The 18,749-nt window shown below is 42.4% G+C and overlaps 1 protein-coding gene across 1 annotated transcript in view; it reads right to left on the bottom strand.

Annotated features, from left to right (window-relative positions):
• The window catches only part of LOC126267897 (SKI/DACH domain-containing protein 1-like), a 130,482-nt gene that overhangs the window by 37,689 nt on the left and 74,044 nt on the right, over positions 1-18,749 (bottom strand). The window lies entirely within an intron of this gene.

Raw genomic sequence — 18,749 nt, forward strand, 5'->3', positions numbered from 1 at the left:
CCATTGACCACATACACTGTCCATTTACGTTAATGTGGCTGCCTGTCAGATTCCTAAATAAACAAATTACGGAAAGTATCGACAGGGATGTAGAGACAAACTCACTCCAATGTAGTGGCCAGCTCTGCTAGGTTTCTCCCTTGAGGACCCATGACGTGAGAAGCCAGATCGAGGTGGTCCCACAGATTCTCCATTTGGTTTAAATTCGGGGTGCCTGGCGGCCAGGGAAGTACAGCAAACTCGTACTGGTGCTCCTCGAACCACGCAAGTACACTGCGAGCTGTGTCACATATTATCTTCATCCATCCATAGTTGAAATGGAGGACATTGGGACGTCAGCTGGTATAAAAACGTCATCTTCAGGCCCATACACTTGTTGACGTCAACTGCGTGCGGCTGATACTAGAAGTCAGTGGTGAGATACGGATGTGCTACGTGTGGAAGGTGGGTGGTAACTCACATATCGGCTGTCCTGTTTGGTATATGTTATCGTACTGAGGACAAACAAACTGCATGTATATGCGACCGTCGTCTCCCCTCCCCCCCCCCGCTACCCGCACCCCCCTCCCACCTACACACTCAGATGCATACTTGTGTTGATCTACTGTGCCTCCAGAATGTCACAAAAACATAAAATGTGACTCGTCTGAAAAGGTCACCTATCGTGACGCACATAGGGAAGGCCTCAGACACGGACAACCGATTCGTCTCAAATTTGGCAGGTCGCTTATGTATAACCTAAACGAAGGAATCTAAGATATTTTTTGTCCACACCCCCGCTTTTTTGAGAAAATCACCCCTAAATGTTATGACGATCAATTGACTCAAAATAGACGGGGTCGATAGGTAATTGTAAATAGAGCATTTTTCATCATCACATCATCAGGTATGGGGTCCGAAAACGCAGAAATCGAAGTAAGAAACTTTTTCAACCTACTCTTCTGTACCCACGTGGTAAACGCTTTTCGCCGACAGCACCGATAGCGCAACGGCCAACGTAACTGGCTGGGCATCGGAGAACCCGGGTTCGGATCTCGAAGAAACCTAGCGAATATTCTTCTTTTCATTTGTATTTTTCCATATCTCAATTGATAGGGAAAGGAGGGTTAATAAAGTAAGTAAATCAATAAGGAATGATAGTAGTAAGGTAGGCAAATAACCCTCCTATCCCTATCAATTGAGATTTGCAAAAAAACAAACGAAAAGAATAACATCTGCTAGGTTTCTTCGAGATTCGAACCCGGGTTTTCCGATTCCCAGGCAGTTAGTGTTTTTTCCTTCTTTTTTTCATCTTGTTCGTTCTTGATCGTTGGGTTTGGTCGTTGCGGAAGTGACGTTACATCCGTTCAAGTATGTTTGTTCATCCTTCCACTCAGATTTTTTTTTGTATTACAGAGGCCAACAAACTCTCTGACCGAACACATTGAGCTACCGTGCCCGCTTTACCTTGGCCGTAGCGCTATCGGCGAAAAGCGTTTACCATGTGGGTACAGAAGCGGCAGTTGTAAAAGTTTCTTTCCTCGATTTATGGAAAATCTTGCGTTTGCGGTCCCCATACCCGATGATGAAAAATGCTCTACTTACAATTATCTACCGATCCCTCCAATTTTGAGTCTATTGTCTATTGCTCGTGATAACTTTCAGGGGTGAATTTCTCAAAATCTCGGGGGTGTTTACCCAAAATATCTTAGAGTCTTTCGTTTAATGTGATCACCGCCTATGTTCGACGTAAATGACCAATAACCAATTACAAAGGGCGGATGGAAGCACTAGCAGTGGAGAGTATATAAAGCATATCAGGAGGACATAAAGCAGTGCACTCGTTGTCATGATGTGGAAACGGAGCGAGTTATCTGACTTCAAGAAGGGCATGATGATTGGCTTTCGAGCCAAGGGTAGAAACATTTCTGAAATGACTAAGGTTGTCAGCTGTCCGCATGCCGTCGTGGTCAAAGTATACCGTACGTAGCAAAATGGCGCTATTCAAAACTGTGGTGCATCACCGGCCATAGATGAGAGGGGTGAACGGGGGGTGCAGGGATGAGTACGGGCAAACATACATGCAACTGCTGAACTACTGAAGCAAATGAGCCGAATCGGTTGGCCGTGTCTGAGGTCTTCCCCTTGTCAGTGGATGTCCTGTTCCGGTAACGGCATGGATACGAGAGGCTTCGTTGCTGATGAACAGAAGCTAGAATAGGTGCATGATGCAGGCACCTGCTGAAGAGATCCATAGGTGACAAGGTTCGCTAAAGGCTGTTGAGGAAAAATCACTACTGGTAGCCCCTTGCTTCACCTGGTATTCAGAAACAGCTTCATGCAACTGAATATGTTTCAGTTGTCAATGTTCCTGAAATCGGTACGCATGCGATAGCATATGTTACTTAATACGTTCCGAAACGGCCTCATAAAAACGTTCTTTTTCTTTTTTCAGGGCTCGTATCTACCGTAGGGTCAAGGGTTGCGAATAGTTCTTGGGGTATGGACAATTTTGTACACCTAACAGAAGGCTCGTTACTATCCTACAGTATAGGGTCAAACCATTAATATTACACACTTCCTTCTTCTTAGGCAAATGGAGCAAATCATTGGTTATTTTGCACTTGATGTGTAGTTTGTGGGGCTTTTGGTGGGACCATCAGTTCATGGGCGGTTCCTTAGAAAACCTCAAAAAATGTTTTTTTTGTACCATTTTTCCGTACAAAAACAAGGTTTCCCATTCCATTATGGCTATGCACAGCAAATGGCTTTAATTTTTACAATAAATCCCTATGATCCCGATGTCGAACAAGCTTTAAAATTTTATTGGTATGTTCATTCCTTTCGGAGATACAGAGGTTCAAAGTTAACCTTACATACACACGTACAATGATCACGTAAAATCCAGTGTGAGACGAAATCCAAATAACCACAGGAAAATTGCTACGATTTTAACATTCTCTAGGCATTTATCTAGAAGTGATATCTTCCCGTTTTCAAAAATCCTTGTCAGTTATCGAGAAACACCCAAAGAAACATGGTTTTGGGTAGCAAAACCGAGCCACAGATTCCAAGACGGTTGCGTCAACCAAGTGGGTGTAATTTTTACGACATATTCCTGATATCCTGATCCCTGGGAACCTTGAAAGTTTTCTAGACGTCTTTATCCGTTTCCTAAATATAGAGGTTCAGAGTAACAGTACTTATACACGTAAAATCCTTTGTGAGGCGAAAACATAGTTCATAAAGTGACACAGCACGATAAATATACTGTAAGGTGTCTCCGTTTTCACGAGAAGGGCTCTGGAAAGCCTATGTTGTACTACTGATACATATGCAAAATTATTTCATCATCATCATCATCATTTAAGACTGATTATGCCTTTCAGCGTTCAGTCTGAAGCATAGCCCTCTTATAAAATTCCTCCATGATCCCCTATTCAGTGCTAACATTGGTGCCTCTTCTGATGTTAAACCTATTACTTCAAAATCATTCTTAACCGAATCCAGGTACCTTCTCCTTGGTCTGCCCCGACTTCTCCTACCCTCTACTGCTGAATCCATGGGTCTCTTGGGTAGCCTTGCTTCTCCCATGCGTGTAACATGACCCCACCATCTAAGCCTGTTTGTCCTGACTGCTACATCTATAGAGTTCACACCCAGTTTTTCTTTGATTTCCTCATTGTGGACACCTTCCTGCCATTGTTCCCATCTGCTAGTACTTGCAATCATCCTAGCTACTTTTATATCCGTAACCTCAACCTTATTGATAAGGTAACCTGAACCGACCCAGCTTTCACTCCCATACAACAAAGATGGTCGAAAGATTGAACGGTGCACAGATAACTTAGTCTTGGTACTGACTTCCTTCTTGCAGAAGAGAGTAGATCGTAGCTGAGCGCTCACTGCATTAGCTTGGCTACACCTCGCTTCCAGTTCTTTCACTATGTTGCCATCCTGTGAGAATATGCATCCTAAGTACTTGAAATTCTCCACCTGTTCTTTGTTCCTCCTATTTGGCACTCAATCCGTTTATATTTCTTTCCCACTGATATTACTTTCGTTTTGGAGATGCTAATCTTCATACCGTAGTCCTTACATTTCTGATCTAGCTCTGAAATATTACTTTGCAAACTTTCAATCGAATCTGCCATCACAACTAAGTCATCCGCATATGCAAGACTGCTTATTTTGTGTTCACATATCTTAATCTCACCCAGCCAGTCTATTGTTTTCAACATATGATCCATAAATAATATGAACAACAGTGGAGACAGGTTGCAGTCTTGTCTTACCCCTGAAACTACTCTGAACCATGAACTCAATTTACCGTCAACTCTAACTGCTGCCTGACTATCATTGTAGAGACCTTTAATTGCTTGCAAAAGTTACCCTCCTATTCCATAATCTCGTAGAACAAACAATAACTTCCTCCTAGGGACCCGGTCATATGCCTCTTCTAGATCTATAAAGCTTAGATACAGTTCCCTGTTCCACTCATAACACTTCTCCATTATTTGCCGTAAACTAAAGATCTGGTCCTGACAACCTCTAAGACGCCTAAACCCACACTGATTTTCATCCAATTGGTCCTCAACTAATACTCGCACTTTCCTTTCAACAATACCTGAGAAGATTTTACCCACAACGCTGATTGAAGAGATACCTCAGTAGTTGTTACAATCTTTTCTGTTTCCATGTTTAAAGATTGGTGTGATTACTGCTTTTGTCCAGTCTGATGGAACCTGTCCCGACTCACAGGCCATTTCAATTATCCTGTGTAGCCATTTAAGACCTGACATTCCACTGTATTTGATGAGTTCCGACTTAATTTCATCCACCGCAGCTGCTTTATTGCACTGCAATCTATTGACCATTTTCTCCACTTCCTCAAATGTGATCCTATTTCCATCATCATTGCTATCCCATTCTACCTCGAAATCTGGAACATTGCTGATCGTATTTTCACCTACATTGAGCAACTCTTCAAAATATTCCCTCCATCTGCCCAAGGCATCCACAGGATTCACCAACAGTTTTCCTGACCTGTCCTAAATACTTGTCATTTCCTTTTTACCTTCCTTTCGAAGACTGCTAATTACACTCCAGAAAGATTTTCCAGCAAAATTATTTGTGAGCGCAAAATCCGGTCTGGGATGTGAAATTAGTTCTGCTTTACTTCAATTGTGCGTAAGTAAAGTACCAAAATGTTACTGGGTGATAATGTTCTTTTCATATAACGAAGCCAGAGGAAAACTGCTCCTAACGGAGCACCTTCCTCAAGCATTTTTGAAAACCTTCCCAAAAATTTTGGCATGCGAACATATTCCTGGTATTTTTTATGCCGAAAGAGAAGGGGACAGTGGCAATGGATAGGAGAAGGAAAAGTAATAAATTCTGGAAGACAGTAGACAGCGGTTGCAATGTAGAAAGAGCGGTGAAGACAATGGGAGCGTGGGAGAAGGGAGGGACACAGGCAGCCGAACATACAGTAGTTGACAGTGAAAGAACACTGTTAGCGAAAAGTGACGCAAATATTGGGAGAGAATTAAAGAGAAGGAGAATGTGGAAGTGGGTGAGAGCAATTGATAATGAAAGACAATGTCTGTGACAGTGACAACGAGGAATGGAGAGACAGTGACAGCAAGAAGAAACAGCAGCAGTGGGAATGAGTGAATGACGAAATAGCGGTAAGACAGCAAGAGGCAGACACTGACAAGGAGACAGTAGGAGAGGACAGAACGAGGTAGACGGTGGCTATAAGGCAGGGGACACTGTCAGTTAGAGAAACACAAAGCGTTAATGACAATGAGTTGGGCTGAATCAGTAAGGGAGAATGGTAAATGGGAGCGGATTAGTATGAGCGATTTACAGCGATGGGTAGTGGATGACCGTGAGTTACGTCAGAGTAGCTTGTGGGAGTGACCAGTGAGTTGCATGTTAAAAAGAGCGCGAATATGTTCACATGCTAAAATTTTTGGGAAAATATACTCTGTAGGAATCATAATGGGTTTCGAAAAAGACGATCGTGTGGAATCCAGCTCGCGCTATTCGTCCACGAGACTCAGAGGGCCATAGACACGGATTCCCAGGTAGATGCCGTGTTTCTTGACTTCCGCAAGGTGTTCGATACAGTTCCCCACAGTCGTTTAACGAACAAAGTAAGAGCATATGGACTATTAGATCAATTGTGTGATTGAATTGAAGAGTTCCTAGATAACAGAACGCAGCATGTCATTCTCAATGGAGAGAAGTCTACCGAAGTAAGAGTGACTTCAGGCGTGCCGCAAGGGAGTGTCGTAGGACCGTAGCTATTCGCTGTTTATATAAATGACCTTGTGGATAACATCGGAAATTCACTGAGGCTTTTTGTGGATGATGCTGTAGTATATCGAGACGTTGTAACAATGGAAAATTGTACTGAAATGCAGGAGGATCTGCAACGAATTGACACATGGTGCAGCGAATGGTAAATGAATCTCAATGTAGACAAATGTATTTTGCTGCGAATACATCGAAAGAAAGATCCTTTATCATTTAGGTACAATATAGAAGGTCAGCAACTGGAAGCAGTTAATTCCAGAAATTATCTGGGAGTAGGCATTAGGATTGATTTAAAATGGAATGACCATATAAAATTAATCGCTGATAAAGCCGATGCCAGACTGGAAGAATCCTATGGAAATGCAGTCCGAAAACAAAGGAAGTAGGTTACAGTACACTTTTTCGGCCACTGCTCACCGGTGAGGGATGCGTACCAGATATTGTTGATAGAAGAGATAGAGAAGATCCAACTGAGAGCATCGCGCTTCGTTACAGGATCATTTAATAATCGCGAAAGCGTTACGGAGATGATAGGTAAACTCCAGTGGAAGACTGTGCAAGAGAGACGCTCAGTAGCTCGTTACAAGCTTTTGTTGAAGTTTCGAGAACATACCTTCACCGAGCAGTATGTTGCTCCCTCCTACGTATATCTCGCGAAGAGACTATGAGGATAAAATCAGAGAGATTAGAGCCCACACAGAGGCATACCGACAATTTTTTATTTCCACGAACAATACGAGACTGGAATAGAATGGAGAACCGATAGACGTACTCAAGGTACCCTCCGCCATACACCGTCAGGTGGCTTGCACAGCACGGATGTAGATGTAGAAAGGTGCTAGGAAGGCAGGATGTGTGGCAGTTACCAACCCAGTATCTTAAACAGCAGCATTCACGTTTTTTGTGCTACGATAGAAATATTTTTACGCTGATTTACAATGTCTCACCAAAAATACTCTGATACCTCGATGCAATGCCACATTGAAAACCAGATGCCAGGAATCTGGAAGCGTGTATCTTCAATAGATAAGCATTAATAAGCAGAGTGGGCCAGTCGGGAGAGGTCAGTGGCTGCGTAGGTGGACTAGTCTTAGGATGTCACCTGAGTAACAACTCCATCAGGGACACCTCAACACTTCTAAAGCTGCCCAAATCGACTGTTGGTTACGTGATCGTGAAGTAATCGACAAGCAAAGAAACTACCACAGGTTAACCAACACCAGGCAAACTTCGTGTACAGACGAATATGGACTGCCGAGCCTAGCGGAATGTTGTTCTAAACAATCCCATGAAATCAGCAGAAGGAATCATTTGCGAGCTCCGAAGTGCTACCAGCATTCTAGCTGGCGCAATGTACATAGGGAGGAAAAAGTAATGGGATGCAACGATGGAGCACCTCCTCATAAGCCACACATTTCTGCAGCGGATGCAAAGTGACACTTGTGGGAGTTTAAAGGGTGACCCCACTGGAGAGTGGGTGACTTAGATTGAGTGCTTTGAGGTTATGAATCACTCTGTACCTTGTGACAGTGCGATGGAAGGGTTTGGGTTTGGCTAATGACTAGAGAAATGTACCTGTGGTCGTGTGTAGTGCCAAGAGTGAAATATGGAGGGGATAGTGTTACGGTGTGGGGGCATTTTTCGTCGTTAGGGTGTGGTGCCCTGATTGAATGTGAGAAAATTTTCACAGCATAGTGTACTGCGTACATCAGAGGAGCAGATATGGGAGCATGATTTTTCGTAACAGCACGAAAATACACCCTCTCGCACAGCAGCATCTGTGAGGCTATGGTCTGTGGATAATAATATTGCTGAAATGGAGTGGCTGGCCCAGAGTCCCTACATGAACCTCATAGAACACTGTTGCGATGAGTCCGAGCGTCGACGTGGCCGCAGACTCCAGTGTTGAACATCACCACCTTGCCTGGTTTCGGCTCTTGAAGAACAATGGCTTGCCATCCCCTCACAGACATACAGCCACCTCATCGTAAGCCTCGACAACAGCGTTCAGGTCGTCATAATGGCGAAGGGTACGTGATCCCGTGACAGTACCCACCAAGAGGTGTCCTGAGACTTTTGATCACATACAGCAGAGCGTAAACACTAACGGTCCTGTAACACTCCATTGCGGTACTACCGAAATTACTTCAAGATATATAGATTCTACAGCTTTAAAAAAAAAACGCGTTAGGTTCGATCCACTACGAAGTACCGAATCGTGTCGGAAATACTCAGTACACCAGCATTTTCTTTACTAAATGCCAGAGTGGAACTACACTACTGACCATTAAAACTGCTACACAAAGAAGAAACGCAGATGATAAACGGGTATTCATTGGACAAATATATGATATTAGAACTGAAATGTGATTACATTTTCAAGCAATTTGGGTGCATAGATCCTGAGAAATCAGTACCCAGAACAACCACCTCTGGCGGCAATAAAGGCCTTGATACGCCTGAGCATTGAGTCAAACAGAGCTTGCATCGCGTGTACAGGTACAGCTGCCCATGCTGCTTCAACACGATACCACAGTTCACCAAGAGTAGTGACTGGCGTATTGTGACGAGCCAGTTGTTCGGCCACCATTGACCAGACGTTTTCAATTGGTGAGAGATCTAGAGAGAGTGCTGGCCGGGCATCAGTCGAACATTTTCTGTATCCAGAAAGGCCCGTACAGGACCTGCAACATGCGGTCGTGCATTATCCTGCTGAAATGTAGAGTTTCGCAGGGATCGAATGAAGGGTAGATCCACGGGTCGTAACACATCTGAAATGTAACGTCCACTGTTCGAAGTGCCGTTAGTGCGAACAAGAGGTGACCGAGACGTGTAACCAATGGCATCCCATACCATCACGCCGGGCGATACGCCAGTATGGCGATGACGAATACACGCTTCCAATGTGCGTTCACCGCAATGACGCCAAACACCATGCGACCATTATGATACTGTAAACAGAACCTGGATTCATCCGAGAAATTAACGTTTTGCCATTCGTGCACCCAGGTTCGTCGTTGAGTACACCACCGCAGACGCTCCTGTCTGTGATGCAGCGTCAAGGGTAACCGCAGCCATGGTCTCGGAGCTGATAGTCCATGTTGCTGCAAACGTCAACGAATTGTTCGTGCAGATTGTTGTTGTCTTGCAAACGCCCCCATCTGTTGACTCGGATTGAGACGTGGCTGCAGCAATGCGCGTAAGATGCCTGTAATCTCGACTGCTAGTGATACGAGGCCGGTGGGATACAGCACGGCGTTCCGTATTACCCTCCTGAACCGACCCATTCCATATTCGGCTAGCAGTCATTGGATCTCGACCAACGCGAGCAGCAATGTCGCGATACGACAAAACGCAATCGCGATAGGCTAAAATCCGAACTTTATCAAAGTCGGAAACGTGATGGTACGCATTTCTCCTCCTTACACGAGGCATCACAACAACGTTTCACCAGGCAACGTCAGTCAACTGCTGTTTGTGTATGAGAAATCGGTTGGAAACTATCCTCGTGTCAGCACGTTGTAGGTGTCGTCACCGGCGCCAACCTGATGTGAATGCTCTGAAAAGCTAATAATTTGAATATCAGAGCATCTTCTTCCTGTCGGTTAAATTTCGCCTCTGTAGCACGTGATCTTCTTGGTGTAGCAATTTTAATGGCCAGTAGTATATATCTAATATCTTCTGAAGGTCGAGGAACACGACATCAACGTGTGCCACTGTATACTGCACATTAAATTTCGTGGACGAACAGCGTTATCTAACTATCACAAGACCTCTGCGGAATCAATGTTGATTCCTTCTGCGAACATTCTCGTTCTCCAAAAACTTCATAATGTATGAGTATGAAACGTGTTTCATATTTCTGCTGCAGGTGATAGAACGACAAGGGTCTGTAATTATATCCTTCGATGCCGCTTCTATCGTAATGCAGGTTTACAAAATTTTACTTTCAAATGAAATCTCGTAGTCTCACATTATGTTCATTTTGGTTTCGTTTTGGTTTTAGTTCATGAACAATGCTTCTGCTACTCTTAAACCTGTAGTGAAGTCCTCTTTTCTCTCACAGCAACTTTCTAACATTGTATTGAGCCATGTCGTGTCTCTACCAGACATCTCATGACCTAGCATGGCGTATTGTAAAATGCTTTTGAGTTTTATTCATTGTTCCCTATATTTTCGACTCCAGAGATCGATGTTAGCAGTTGACTGGTCAAGCAAACTACAATCTTTTTCTCGTCCCGCAGCCCAAGCAAAGATATTGTATATTCAGTGCAAAACCTATGTCAGCGTTATGTTCACCGAATCTTTCTAACCGCCTCTAAAAGTTCGTGCTTGTTAGTTTCTACGATATCTAAGACGTTGCCATCAAGAATCGGTTCTCTACCAAACCACTCGTAGAAATTGTCAAAATAGACGTTCAAAATAACTTCCCTGGAATCCTTGTACCTGGAACCAGTTTTAATCGAAAGAGTCTACCAATCTATAGCAGACAAATTCGTCTGTCCTTATTACAACAGCATGACAAGAAAACGTATTCGCAATATTTTCCAAGATTTTTCTAAAGCGTTTTGTGACTACATCTCCTGTGGCAGTAGTCTATAAAAGTATCACAGTACCATGTTTGATACTCATGTTTCGATGCTTACCTTAGTCCATATTATTTAGCGTTCAGAACCAGTAATAACCGAATTCGGTATTACGAAGGTCTTTAGAACGATAAATATGGCACCCCCATTGGTCTCTACTGTATCCCTGCAATATATATTCCAACATATGATACTCGCATACGATTTGAGGCTGCTTTCTGTTCCTTTTAATAAACAAGACTACTTTTACGTCGTTTCCGTACACGCACCTGCAGTTGACTAATACCGTACTCGCATTTTCTCTTTCTTCTCTACGAGGACCAATAGTCTGTTCGATTTAAGTGGCTGATCTGTTCATCTCTTCGCTTACTGCATGCAATTCATTATCAGAACTATGGAGGGGTTTCTCTGTCCTAAGCAACGCCCTTGTGCAAGTCACACCATGAACTCTCCTACCCGAACAGTCTCCTCCTTTCTACACGGCATGCCTCAGAAGAGGAGCTGAAGAGGGTTGGCAACCGGAAGGAAGGAAGGCGACAGGCAAGAGGACCCTAAAGCCCTCCAAACTACAACGAAGGTAGGGAAATGCGTACTCGAGATGGACACTGACACAACTATTCAAGCATCTGGCTATTATTACATTGCCATCTCAGTATACCGGGTGATCAAAAAGTCAGTATAAATTTGAAAACTTAATAAACCACGGAATAATGTAGATAGAGAGGTAAACATTGACACATATGCTTGGAATGACATGGGGTTTTAGTAGAAACAAAAAGTTTACAAAATGTCCGACTTTCGTCATGCTTGGCCTCGCAGGTCTCCAGACCTCAGTCCGTACGATTATTGGCTTTGGGGTTACCTGAAGTCGCATGTGTATCGTGGTCGACCGACATCTCTAGGGATGCTGAAGGACATCCGACGCCAATGCCTCACCATACCTCCACATATGCTTTACAGTGCTGTTCACAACATTATTCCTCGACCGAAGCTATTTTTGAGGAATGATGGTGGACATATTGAACATTTCCTGTAAAGAACATTATCTTTGTTTTGTCTTATTTTTTTATGCTAATTATTGCTATTCTGATCAGATGAAGCGCCATCTGTCGGACATTATTTGAACTTTTGCATTTTTTTGGTTCTAATAAAACCCCATGTCATTCCAAGCACGTCTACCTCTCTGTCTACATTATTCCGTGATTTATTCAGGTTTCAAATTTATACTGACTTTCTGATCACCCGGTGCATACGCGCCTACGAAAGTCGTACTTAAAAATGTGAATTATTTGAACAATAAAAGCGCCATTAACTCAATTGTCGCCAGAGAGAACATGATTTGTATGTACATTACAATTCCCCAACCACGATAATGCACTATCCTAAACGCAAATTTTCAGTAACCTAGCAAAGATGAGTAGAAATGTGGGTGATGAACTTCAGATTTAAAAATATAAATTTAAAGACTTCAATGTGGCACACTCCTTTCTTTATATTTTGTGCACAAGTTCCACACACTAATACAGAACGTAACGCTATAATATAGTACTCACAGTATGTACATTCTACAATACACAGACATATATGGGCTTTATTCTTCTTTATCCACTTACACAGAAGCACTCACTGTACGTCTATATTTTTTTGCACGACAAGTCGTTCCAGAGGTAAATTCGATGTAGTTCCAATCCTGTTCCGATCAAGGTTTATGAGGAGGTACCCTTGGTTATAAACAAATACCGAAACTAGTAATTCCCTCCAACGCATTCCCAACGGAAAATATCTTTTTTCCCCCTTCCATTTCACTGGAACTTCACTGAGAAGCTCTGAATTCTCCATTATCATCGGATATGGAATCGAAAAAAGTCACAAAAAGTCACGCTTTTCGTTGTGCAACCTGTTGGTCCAAAGGAAACTGAAAATAAATAAATAACCAAAAAAGGGATCCTCATTTTCTTAAAAATCTTTGTATGTTTATCATACAGGTAAATAACTGAAAGGAATTACTTTTTTGGGGAAGTGGGGGTGGGGTTATTAATTAACATCACCATCACAAACGGCTTTTGAAAGTATTTTCTGACCCTAGCAAATAGGGGCTGGTGAAATCACCTTGCCCTCAAGTTGTTCAGAATTTTCATTCAGTCCTGGTGTTTCTGATCGTCCACATATCGAGAGGATTTTGTGTGTGTGTGTGTGTGTGTGTGTGTGTTCGTGTTTGAGTGTGTGTGGGACGTAAATAACTCAGAACGAACATCCGGTCCATGAACACCTCCTGGGATACGTTTGTTAGAGCTGTAAACTCAGCAACCTATAGATCCATACTGATCAGATGTAAAGCATTAAACTATTTGTCCCATCTTCGTAGGCTGATATACGCCGACTCGAGACAGTTTACTTGCAGCTAGGATAGCTAAGAAGCAAATGTGAGGCAATTTGTGAAAGGAATATTCGTTCTCAGTTCCTCATTAACAGATGCCACACAGCTGTTCAACAAGATCTAAACTGGCTAATTCGATAATGTATTTTTAGCAAGGATGTGCATACAAGCTGCACTGTAGTAGGAATTTGTGTTACCGCTTGTCTGGTTCAGCCTCACTTTTATTTCACAATGGCCAATTTTCTGAACGTTAATAGCGTCAGGGTGTTGTTTGTTTTCCCAATATTTTTCTAAGCTCTGGTAGAGAGGGACGTAAGTGCAGTACTTTTAACAAGAAAGAACGAGACGTTCAAAGCTGTAATGCATAACGCTGCTTGAAATTAACGTTGCGGTTGCGGCTTGTTGTATGACATACATGTCGACTATAAGAGCATTCTCTGTTTTCTCATTAGTAGCTGCTGACCTTCACACTATGAAAAGAGATTGAAATGGAAAAGACAAAGAAGACCAAGAGAGTTAAGAAACAAGACAAGTGACTGCAGATGGGGATCAGCAGATGACGAAAGAACACCTTCCTGTAGATTTATCGCCGCCTGTTTGAAAATCGTTAAGAGACGTGTCCTCATAAATATAGCCGAGTCAAAACAACTGGTCTAGCAGGCGACTTGCCTAGGGGGAGACTAAGCACCGTGTCAGAGATGTAATTACAATTGTTCACACAACCTTTATTTTTCCTTTTTCGTCTCCTTCTATCAACAAGCGCGTAATTGTTGGTACAGCATTCACAAGGCCGTTTTTAAAAGTTCTCCATCTAACAGAGAACGGCATATGTACGGTAGAAATATTATCATCTCTGGAAAGTGCGGTTCTTTAAATACCCATTCTGTTCAGATAATTTAGTTGCTTGTTTCCGGCGATTGGGTAAGCAATCATGTGTCGAGCTAAGACAAATTACCTTGTTTTAAAAGGTAAAAATCCAAGGAGTAACCGTAAAAGGCTTCACACCTTTCGTTTTCGAGGGTTAACAAGTGAGTTACTCCTTTGACTGGAGATGATGGTCATTCGAGACACCTTAGAACCAATATGACCGACGAGAATAGAGCAAGAATTCGCAACACCATACTCAGTGATAATCGATTTAGCGTACTGGAGGTCGCTGTCATTCCGAAGTTCCATCTACATCTACATCCACATGGATACTCTGCAAATCACACTTAGGTTGAAACCTTCCCGTCTCCTCTATATCTCTTTTGTTAGGCAACCATCCCTTCTACAATAACCTATGAAACCTTCCCTTAGGATTTCTATCTCTTGCTTAAAAATAACAAACGAAGTCTTTCATTTGAAATTAATTCTCTTTCTCAAGCTTCGCATACAAATTTAAATGCTGCTTATTAAAAGTTATTTTCTGATTATTTCGACGAAACATAGAATGTGTCGTCGTCGTGGCCCTCAGTCGTTACCTGCAATAGCCCAAAACTGTTCTTTACCTTCTTTTACTGTTACTGGATCGCCATCTGACTGCTACATCGAACTGCGACATGAATATACTTAATCTGTTTTACTATACTCTGTTAGCTGCTGGTGGGCTGTCATAATAAGTGGCTGGATTTATTACCAAAGCTGACGTTATTCTTTAATTAATTTGAAGTTACGTAACTCATAGTTAAACCTTTTCTTGACAACAACAAAATTTTGCAAAGTTTTACGTTGATGGTTTGGGATGGATTATAATAAGAAATGCAAAATTGCTGGAAAAAAATTAATGTTCAAATGGGACTTACTTTTTACAAGAATCTTACAACTAGCATTGCGCAAACATACCTTCACAGTAATCTTGAGTTACTCAATCAAATAATTCAATAATATTAGTGGCTCTTATGATAATAGTTAGCTGATGTCTCTGTACATCTGATTATAATGTCTTGTAAACCATAGCTGGTAACTGGCAGGCCCACCGCTCCTCTCAACCTCTCGCTTCAGACCTGCTACCGACTCGCTTCACTTCTCGCTTACTACTGACTTCCTACGAAGGCTAAAGTGCGCTCTCTCCCGCCAATAATGCTTTCTGGTGCAGACAATCCCTGCTGCCATTACAAAATGTATTTTTCCCGCTCTTTTCTTGAAATGTATTCATACGCTGTCTCTCCCGCCCTTTTTCAAAATTATATCAGTGTGCGGTCTCTCCTGCCACCAATACTCTGATGCAGACATTCCCTGCTACCACAATTATTTCCAACATGACAAATATTAATTATTCCTGCTTAATCCTATTAATAAAATATAACCATCTTTGATAAATTGTGATTTGACAATAGAAATATACACGTCTTACAACGTGCCTGGCACAACGCTCATCGAACCAACTTCATAGTAATTCTCTATAATTGCAATCTCGGACAAAGCGCGGCAAAAATGAACACCCGTACATTTAGGTGATTTCACTTATTTTATTATGATGATCGTTTCTCCCTATGTAGGTCGGCGTTAAAATAATATTTACGTATTCGGAGGAGAAAGTTGGTGACTGAAATTTCGTGAAAAGATTCCGCAGCAACGAGAAACGCCTGTGTTTCAATGAATTCCACCCCAAATACTGTATCATGTCCATGACACTCTCTGCCCTATTTCTCGATAGTAAAAAACGTGCTGCTCTTCTCTGAACTTTCTCGATGTACTCCGCTAACCTTATCTGGTAACTGTCCCACACTGCCAAGCAGTAGTCCAAAACAGGAGGGACAAGTGTAGGGTAGGCAGTCTCTTTAGTAGATCTGTTGCATCTTCTAAGGGTTCTGCCAATAAAACGCAGTCTTTCGTTCACCTTCCACATAGTATTATCAATGCACTTTTTCCAATTTAAGTTGTTCGTAATCATAATTCCTATGTATTAAGTTGAATTTACTGCATCAGATTTGATTGATTTATTGTGTAACCGAAGTTTAACGGATTACTTTTAGCACTCGTTTGGATGACCTCAAACTTTTCATTATTTAGGGCCAACTGCCAATTTTCGTGCCATATAGATGTCTTTTCTAAATCGTATTGCAATATGTTTTCTTCTTCTGACGTCTTTACAAGGCGGTAAACGAGAGCGTCATTTAAAATTTGATCTACAACCTTTTTCGGGAACATTTGAGGACGAGTAAGCAGTATTGATCAAAAATGGATCTGAATGAATGTTGCTCAGGAGTATTTAGATTTGTTAGAGCACAGTTCCAACGTTTTATTTTATTTTCCAAAACACCATATCAGTAAGTGAAATATGGCTTCAATATTATGCGCGAGAGAGGAAGCAGCGTTCAAAATAGTAATGTATCTTCTCATGTCAAAAGCTTGTCAATCTATGGTTCAAATGGCTCTGAGCACTATGGGACTTAACATCTGAGGTCGTCAGTCCCCTAGGACTTAGAACTACTTAAACCTGACTAACCTAACGACATCACACACATCCATGCCCGAGGCAGGATTCGAACCTGCGACCGTAGCGGTCCCGTGGTTCCAGACTGAAGCGCCTAGAACCGCTCGGTCACAACGGCCGTCTTGTCAACCTATAAAATGAAAAAATGAAATGAAATGTCGTGTAACGAGGGCCTCCCGTCGGGTAGACCGTTCCCCTGGTGCAGGTCTTTCGATTTGACGCCACTTCGGCGACCTGCGCGTCGATGGGGATGAAATGATTAGGACAACACAACACACAGTCCCTGAGCGGAGAAAATCTCCGACCCAGCCGAGAATCGAACCCGGGCCCTTAGGCCTGACAGTCTGTCACGCTGACCACTCAGCTACCGCGGGCGGACAACATATAAAATGATCAATACTTGTAGTCTTTTTTCATGTAAAGGATTAAATATTCTACTTTCATGTTATTCGCCACGTTCTGCGTCTGAAGACCATGTAGAACACGTCTTCGTCTCACGCTCTGTAAATGACTTCATCGGGATGAGTTACCGTATCGCGCCCCCGCAGTCAAGGCCTGCGACTTACGAAGTCCCTTTCCCTCTACTGGAAATTGGGGCTTTGGGTGAGGGTTACGTACGTTTGTGGGTGGTAATTTATAATTTCTGATGGAGTGGAGAGTTCTATATTTACTTTTAGAATTAAAAAAAACTAAAATAGCGATTGAGAAATATTCATGGAAGTTTGGTCCTGGTATGAAGTAGGATGGTTCCTAAGGTTCGCGTTAATGCATGATGGAGGTTGCTGTTCTACTGTAGAAGATCGAAGATTTTTGTCGGATGATTTGTGGTATTTTCGGAAGACTGAGTTCACTGTATATGTGAGTGTCAGAAAGGAAGATTCTATTCTGTAGATTCTGAAGGGTACTTGTATTTGTGTCCGCATTCACCAGCCAGAATTCGGATCCATAAGTGGCAGGAGGAACTTGTGGAACAGTATGATCTTAATCTTGTTCGGAAGCCCGTTGTCTTTCATGAGGGGGGTATATCTGGTATATTGCAGATGTGTTCCAGATGCTTTTAAAAGTTATACGGGAGTCAAGAACATACACATTTCGTATTAGTTTACCATGAAACATCGTTCCTACTGCGTGAGATTATGGCATCTTGGGGTACTCTTTTGAGTGCTGAAGAGGATAGCTTGAGCTTTAGCTGAAATGTTATCGTGATTTTCCTGACGTGCGTCCAGTTGTCATTTTTTCCAAGTGCTAGTTTTTGTTCGAGTTAGGTCGGATTTGAATTCTCTTGTAAACAGCCGTATCGTCAGCACACCGTTCTCCCAGCCGCTGTCATCTTTACAGGTGTTCAAGCCGCTATTTCTCATTCAGTTAGCTCCTCACTTGCCTCACGAGGCTTTGCGCGCTGTTCCAGTCCTTCCACCACGAAGAATCACTTGGCAGTAAGGGAAACAAATCCAAGGCCTCCGCATCCTCGTTCATCTACACAGGAGGATTTTATTTATTTATTTATTTTGTAGATATGTAAAATAGTGTTTAGGGAGTCCGGGAGTGCTGAGGCGAAAGAAGTTGCATCACCTTTGTGCTTTCTGAGACGTGTTTTATGTGAACGTCAGATCCTTCTTTCCAGTAATAGCATTTCCCGCCAGCATATTTCTGAGGAATTCTCAAGAAGACTGACCCAATAATGAGACACGGCAGCAACGACATGACATAGGCACATATAAATTTTCTGTGTGTAAATTACTATGAGAATGCTTTGTGCGAGATGGGTGCAAATTTTGTCGTATGCTGAACCAAGGCAGATGCAAAAGAGAATTTCACTATGTCATACACACCTATTTTACGAAATTCATTTGGTACTCTACACAAATTGGCTACTACGAGTGAGCCGTGGACTGTCATTACACGCCAGAAACGAAATTTCAGTCAAAGCAATGTGTATAAAGAGCCGTGGTCCTGCACCTAGTCAGTTTAATTAGTACGAAATACTACGTTCTGTGTTGTCTGGAACGAAAAAATGCCACATACGTTAATGAGATTGGACTAATAGAAAAAAATGTCCACTGAA

The sequence above is a fragment of the Schistocerca gregaria genome, chromosome 4 (genome assembly GCF_023897955.1).
Source record: "Schistocerca gregaria isolate iqSchGreg1 chromosome 4, iqSchGreg1.2, whole genome shotgun sequence".
NCBI lineage: Eukaryota > Metazoa > Arthropoda > Insecta > Orthoptera > Acrididae > Schistocerca > Schistocerca gregaria.